This window comes from Humulus lupulus, chromosome X (genome assembly GCF_963169125.1).
Source record: "Humulus lupulus chromosome X, drHumLupu1.1, whole genome shotgun sequence".
NCBI classification, from domain to species: domain Eukaryota; kingdom Viridiplantae; phylum Streptophyta; class Magnoliopsida; order Rosales; family Cannabaceae; genus Humulus; species Humulus lupulus.
Genome location: NC_084802.1, coordinates 188,703,675 through 188,712,158, shown reverse-complemented (window position 1 = coordinate 188,712,158; position 8,484 = coordinate 188,703,675).

The following is an 8,484-nucleotide window of genomic DNA, read 5'->3' as shown; positions in this document are numbered from 1 at the left end:
CCTCCTCTATCACTTCTTAGCACCTTAATCTTTTTATTTAGTTGGTTTTCAACTTCTAATTTATACAATTTAAAAGCATCAAAAGTCTCATCTTTATGCTTTAAAAGAAACACATAGGTATATCTACTAAAATCATCTATAAAAGTAAGAAAATACCTTTTACCACCTCTTGTTAAAACACCATTTAATTCACAAAGATCACTATGGATTAAATCTAGTAAATTAGATGATCTTTCTACACTAGGAAATGGTTTCTTAATCATTTTTGCCTTAACACATGTTTCACATTTACCATAGTTTTTAATATTGCATGCAATCATACCACATTTTACTACTCTTTTCATGGTTGAAAAACCTATATGCGATAGTCTAAGATGCCACAAAAATAAAGAATCATACTCAACAATATAGGCGGAATTAGCATTTTTATTGATAAAATTGAAAGTTACATCATTGGTGCACAATTTAACCATACCCTCACAAGAGTACCCCTTTCCCAAAAATACATTTGATTTGGTAAGTATAAGTTTACCGGACTCAAAAACGGCTTTAATGCCGGGCTTTCCAAGCAAATCACCACTTACCAAGTTTCTACTCATTTCGAGAACATAAAGTACATTCACTAATGTAACTTTCTTGCCGGAGGTGAAGTAGACATCAATAGTACCTTGGATTTGCCCTCATTGCCCATTTGTATCTCATGGTTGCCCTTTGACTCTTTAATGATTTGTCATAGGTGACATGGACGGTGGCACATGTGTCATACCACCACCCTTTCACCTTGCCTTGGACCGTATTCACCTCACTAAGGGTAGCAACTATGTTTTCCTCTTGAGTTGCGTTCACCTTAGGTCCTTGTTGGTCTTTTCTATGTCTGCACTTTCTAGCATAGTGACCATTTTTCCCACACACAAAGCAAGGACCTTTCTCGCCCTTAAACTTGTTTGGGTTGGTTTTTGGACCCAAAGGTTTCTCATTACCCTTTTTCCCTTTGTTTTTGGGATGTTTTGGTTGTGACACCGCATTTGCTTTGGAAGTCTCTCCATTAGACCCCTCCACAAGTTTATCTCTACATATTGATTCCTCTTCGATTCGAATATGTTTTTGGATCTCCTCCAAAGAATAATCCTCATTTTTATGAAGGATTCTTTTCCTATAGCTCTTCCAAGTTGGTGGTAATTTAGCCACTATAGCACCAACTTGAAAGGCCTCGGGAAGCTCAATCTTTAACACTTTCAATTTATTAACAATAATTTGTAATTCATGAATTTGAGGAAGAATAGGTTTATCACCAAAAAATTTGAAATCGAAGTACCTTATGCCCTGCACAACAGTCGACTTAACGTTCCAAGTGTATCAACCAGGTTCATACTTTCGTCTCCCGCAAGGTTCGATCCATCCTCGCGCCAGATGCGCTTGGGCGTGCACAATCTGTGATACACTACCCCCATTTCCATATCCTCACCATAGAACAGGTCCTTTATGCAATCATTCTTTACTTAACCTTAACACACACATATTCCGGCCTCACTAGGTATCAATCAATTCTTACCTTGTCCTCGAAATTTCTTTCTGATGTGACACCACTCAGTCCGTCTAACCTCAAGTTTTACTGTCCTCCTCGTCTCTGATGTAGTTGTCCCCGGAGATGCTTGTGCAATAGATGACGCGCTAACCAGTCTTGTTATGCTTTCAATTCTTCGGACGTTCTTCATTAGCTTCTTTGCGGCTTCAGATCAATTCTTCTCTTACCTGTCCTTTCTTCTTGTAGCTCTAATCTGAGAACTCCTGACGACACCCAACTAACACTCCATAGAACCTTACCTGAGACTCTGCCTTCTGTGTACAACGTCTTCAGCATAATCATTGCTCACCATTTCCGTCTGGGAGTAATCCACACGCACTGCTCGTGAGCTTGAAGGGGACTTGTCCATACCGTTCATGCATTCTCTGCCTAAAGAACTTACCTGTGCTGCTGCAGCTTGAACCATTCCAGAATCTTTGTTACCAGCTCCTCACACCCTACCCGGTGCAAGCTAACCAATTCACGAAATGCCTTTATCCTTGGTTTCCAACTGGTAATAACCAGGTCCTAGATCAACTCTTGGGGACATCGTCCCATCTTGTATCCAACATTGTACTTTTCGTTCTAACCCGACGATGCTAACAATCCCCGCAGTATAACACTCTGGATCCTCCAGGGTCAAATTCCTTCAATTGCTTCAACAGACTTTTTGTCAGCCAAAACCACCTTTTACAACGTTCTTTATACCAATCCTATCTGTAGTCTAACCTTGAAACACTCCCGAGTCTTCCTTTTTATACCCGCATAATTTTCCCACTGGTCAGCCCAGTTTCCACTCAGTCTCATTTTCATACTCCAGATGATATCCTCTGCAATCCATCTACCCGAGTTTCAAATTCCTTCTCAATAAGTATTACTATTGTCAGCCTCTCGAATAGCACCCTTGAGGCTACCTCTCCATGTCCATCTCCCTCTCGGAACATTCTCAACACCGAGTCCTTCCAGTTCGTTACATGACCAAAGCATCAACCAGTCAGTTAAATACTCATCCTCGAGGAATCAGCCTCGAACCTTGAATGTATCGATGCATTCTAGTTCTCCGCTCCCTCACCATGGGAAATCCATCCTAACATCTCGAGTCATTCTATGTAGAAGTCATGCCCTCACCTGACCTCCTCTCAGGTGGCATCCTCTCTCTCATGTGCATACCCAATAACCTCCTGGTTCCTGTCGCCATCTCGATGACTACCTTTTCAATCAGGCTTCTTTCCAATCTCAAATTAGGTGCCCAAGCACTTTCTGGGGTCCTTCTACCTCAAAATTTGAGAATCCGACCTCACTGCGTTCTAACAACACAAGTACCATCTTATCAATCAGACTTTTCCCCCTTTCTGGCAAACCAAACGCCATAGGACTATCCGGGGTTCCTTTAACTCGATTATCATGAATCTAACTTTACTAATTCCATCTAAAAAGCACCGCCATAGCGACTCTAGCACTCATGCTCTAGACATCAACCATCAGTTCCTCGAACCACATGGTCCTCTCCGCCATCCACATGCAGACGATAAGTCCTTACATCAGAGCGGCCCAAATGCCTTAGACTATTCCAGATCTCGTATCCTTAAATGGGTCACCATCAATTCCAGATTCATCCATCCGTATAAATTTCTGAAATGAATTATCCAATTCACCAATCCCATTGAATTACGCTGTTGTTACCCTAACAGTCCGAACCAAACTTATAAGCCCACTAGCCTCCATGGTTCTAATCATGTTTTTATAACCTCTTCTAACAATCACCATCTGAGTTCTTCCCAGCTCTTTAAGCCAGTACCTCATCCCGAGTACCAAATCCGGGCATCTCTTTGCCTCAACATTTAACACAACCCTCTAATCAGGATCTCTCATCCTCTTAACCAAGGGTGGAATTAACTCTGCCCATCTATTGATAATTCCTTGTCATCCCGAACTCTCCTCAAAACCCGAGGATAACACCCTTTAAGCCTTTCATTTAATATCCTTTTCTGTCCATACCCTCACAGTAAGCCAGCACTAGTAACCTTACTGTTAAAACATCGAAATCAGCTATTTGTCCCAGAGAAATCCGCTGTTCTTCTATCCCATTACAACTAACAAACTCCACAGCTTACTCACACACTAGTGACCCTCTGCTGCTACTTTTCGGGATAACTGGAGATCTCAACTCCAACTTATATCTAGAATCCTCCTTTCAACACAATATTAGGTCCACAAACCCTTCTAGGAACCAACAACACGAGTTCATCTGTCCAAAACTGACCCAACTCCTGAACTCCGAGGTTCATACCCTGAACCAAACCACCACTAGGTCCAAATATCCACAGGTATAATGCACACACAAGCATATACTAGGTCAAATCCACAATGATATACCTTTAGCTACCAGATTTTATCATCACCAAGCATACCCAGATCTCAACATGCTTCATGCAAGCAAATATACGGATATAACATACGAATTCAATTCAGACAATCAACCACATAAACTCAATATGCGAACCATTATGCCAATATTCATTCATATGCATAATAATGTTATTCAGCACGCATCAATCTCAACATGCAATAGTCAAGGGCCCAGCCCAACAGTATCTCCTGCATATGTCAACTCATTACTCATGCTCCATATAATTAAGCAGGCAAACAGGGCATTCAAACATATATTCAAGCACATTAATCATTCATACCAACCAACCCTGAGTCGAGCTTGTCACTGACAGCGAGCGTACATGTTCGGTCAATCTCCAGAACTAATAAACCTTGGCTCGCTCTGATACCAAGTTGTAACGCCCTACTTCCTTAGGGCCGTTACTAAGTGAGTTTTAAGACAAAACAGTGCAATGAACTCGCTAACCGAGGTTTTGAAACAAGAGTATGACTAAAAAAAAGTTAAGGCTGTAATCTTTGAAAATGCGTTGAATTAATAAAAACTTCCAGTATTAAACAATTGGGATCCCAAAGTAAGATTTGAAAACTATTTACATCTTGAAATAAGTTTACAGTTGATCAGTTCTAAAAATCATAGATTATTACAGCCGTTTTCAAATAAACCCCCAACCAAAGCAGTCGGGCAGGCCAAACATGTACGCGTCGCTTCACGCTCTCCGTACTCATGGTTGGTTGACTCAGTCATTGCCCTTACCTGCAACACAGAGCACCCGTGAGCCGAAGCCCAGCAAGAAAACTCATGCAGAACATAACATATGCAGTTTATACAGTTTATCATAACAGATAATCCACAGATAAACAAGTCAACCATTAGACTAAGCAAACACGGCCTAGCCGCCCCAGAGCCTTACCGAAGCCTGGGGTATCGGTTCTCACCGCGAGGATAACTCATGTATCCCTTGGGTCCCACCCTGAATATAGCATAACACATGTATCCACCGGGCCCCGCCCTGACTATAGCATCCCATGTGCTAGGTGTTACTTCCGGCCCCGCCGCCGTACCCGGCCTACGCCGCTCTCGGCCCTTGCCGTTCATTCCATTATAATCACACATATAATATAACACAACAACATGCAATCAAATATTAATTCATTTAAGTCTGCACCCTAACATGTGATGCAATATAGGGTCGTGCCCTGCAATCATCTCATCATGCAACATGCAACATAGGGCCGCGCCCCGCAATCATACTATGGGCCCATGCCCTATCCTACGGGTGTTATAGTTTTCTTACCTGCATCCCGAGCTTCACAATGCACCAAAGTCACGAGCACGGTCCTCTAGCACGAGCCTCTCCAATAGCCTAGTCACAACACACATAGAACATCCTTTAATACTAATCAATTCAAAACCACTTCCCGGGACCCATCCCACACTCTCGGGACTCCCAAATTCCTAAAACAATTCATCAGAAACATCCCCCGAGCCCCTGGAACAAATGCCCAAAAATGCAAAATTTCCCATCCTGAAAAAGGCGTAGCGCCGCGGCGCTACCCGCAAGGGCCGCGGCGCCCAGCGAAGTCAGAAAGCTCCCCTGACTGAAAACAGCCTCGCGCCGCGGCGCCCAAGAACAGGGCCGCGGCGCTCCTTCGCGAACCCAGAAAAATTGGGTTCTTCCTCTGCATTTCATCATCCAAAACACTCCCAAACTCACACCTAAGCCCCAAAAATCAATTTCAAACTTCAAATAGACCATACATCAACCCATAAACATCATAACCCAACTCAATAACACAATTATACTCAAAATCCACCTATTTGATCTCAACTTAAGAAATCTAACCCAAAACCTTGAAAAGCTTAACTCAAGCATTAAATTCCTTAAATCAACACAGAAAACAAACTTAAGTGTGTATAAAATCCATACCTCAAGTGAAGAATCCTCCCAACAAGCTTCCTTGATCTCCTCTTAAGCTCCCAATTCAGCCCTTCTACCCTTCTTCTTCTTTTCTTTTTACTTGCCCTAGCTCTTCTTTCTCCTCCTCTTTCTTCTCTTCAATTTCTATCAAAGCATCAAGTGACCCCAAATGCCCAAAACCGTGTGCCCCTAAAACCCAGCTGAAAATTGTATATTACCCTTGCCAAATGACCATGCTACCCCTCCAAATAATCCTTTCCCAACTAAGTCCTCAAGGGCACTCTAGTCCTTTCACTAATATTTCAATTCTACCATTTTCCAACTAAACTTGTTACTCACAGCAGTAACTAATGGTTACCCAGGTTACTCAATCACCAATAACCATTACCCCCTAAATCTCAACTTAGCCATAAAATTCCCGAGGTACCCCTAGGCTCCTCCCGAGCCGGCTATAGAATTCCCGTTGTGACTCTTAAGTTAAATTTGCTCTCTAGGACCGTCTCAGCACGTGCATCACAATAATACCACCACACTCACGTGGTACAAATCACGGAATACCATTATCACATATATGCCCTCAGCCGGCTAAAATTACAATTATGCCCTTCAAACACAATCAGGGCCTACATGCATACTAATACACATAGTCATGCATCTCAGATAAACCATTAGTCAAATAACATGCATGGCTCGGCTAGAGGTGCCAAGGAAGACTCAAGGATGTAGGCGATTTTGAGAGTGGTTAAAAGAAATCTCACCTTGTCTTGCCACCTAGTAAAATTGGATCCATCAAACCTATCCAATCTCACTAGGTCTTGGTTCATGATTTTGATTGTCTCCCCTTCCATTGAAACAAAAAGGGATAAGCTTTTGAATGTTAGGAAAAATAATATTGCCTCAATGGAAATGGTAAGATAATGTTACAACTCTATGCAAAATATTACAATGGACAAGATTGATTAAATAAAGTGTTACAACTCTATAACTGAAAATACAAATAAAACAAAGGAAATGAAGAAGATGATGAAGAAGAAGATAATAGTAAAATACAACTCAAAACAAAAGTTACAAATAAAATAAAGTGTTTGGACCAAATGAAGAGATTACAACTCTTAAACAAAATATACAAGTAAATAAAACAAGAGAATAAGAAGAAGAACAATAGAATAAAAGGAAGAACATAAACCTCAAACAAACTCTCACTTACACAACCTAAGTGAAGAGGATTGGAGATCACCAACTTGAACAAGGTTTGAAGTCTTTGTCCAAAAGCTTATTTCCCCCTAACTCAAGCACTAAGGGATCTCTCTCAGATTTTGGAAATGCTTTCTGGAATAATCAAGCCTCAAGGTGTTTCTAGCCAAGTGCTCTAGTGGATAGAAAAATGGTGTATCTTACAAGTGAGCATTAGGCTCCTATTTATAGAGTTTAGAGACACCCTTTGAATTTCAAATTCCACCAACCCCCATGGCTGTTACCAATGATTAATTGGGTGTTTTATGGAATTAAAATAGAGATTTGGGAGTTACTTGGCTGTTGGAATCGTTCAAAATTGGATAAAAACCGAAATTATATGAAGCTATCAGCCTTTAGGGCCGCGGCGCATGTTCCAGGCGCCGCGGCCCTCAGTCAATTTCAGCAACACATTTTTTCAGTTTTTTTCAAAACGTTCCAATTTATTCCCACTTGATTTTGTAACTTCCATACACAATATGGGAGTTAAAATCACATCTCTATCAGCCATTTCTCACATGGCTTTAAGAAATTCATCTCAATATTGTGTAACAACAAATCTACACAATAATGGGTGATATTTAGGAGTTACAAATTTGTGATGAATTTGTAACACCAAATATGTTACATGTTTGGATATTTCACATATATCCAAATAATGTAACTCTCTATTATATGTTACAATATGTGACACTCTATGTCACATTTATTTAATCTAAAACATTATATTATAAAATAATATAATATTACATTATATTATAAAATAATATAACATTCCCCCACTAGATTAAATAGTCATCTATTGTAACACTTATTTAATCAATCATTATATTTAAAATATAACATATCCCCCACTTGATTAAATAAGAACTCTCTCTTATAGGAGTCATTGCATTGATGCATAAAGTAAAGTGTTTTTCAACTTGAACTTTACTATAGTGTAATTATCACAAAATTTGTCGAAAATTTGGTTGCACTAGGCATTGAACCATCTTTTCATAATGACAAATCGGTGATAATACACACACCTTTGCGATGTTCACTTGAGACCTCTATGTCTGACTTTTCACCGTTAATGGCCATGTGCACTTTCCATTCATGGACGCTCTTGAGAATACTCCCAATTCTCATGAGAGGCGGCACCACCCATAGGTCCATATAGGTAGAATTCTTACAGTATTTTGTTACCAGAAATACTTGTCTTTACAAGACTGAATTTTATTAAAAAACCTTTCGGTTTTAACCCTCCACTTGGTAACACACAAGTACTCAATATCTCAGATGGGACTTGTTTTGAGTACAACTAATATTCACTTGATTGACTTGTTATTACCTATTGAACCTAACACTAGTTGAATAACTAGTGTTAAGATAGGT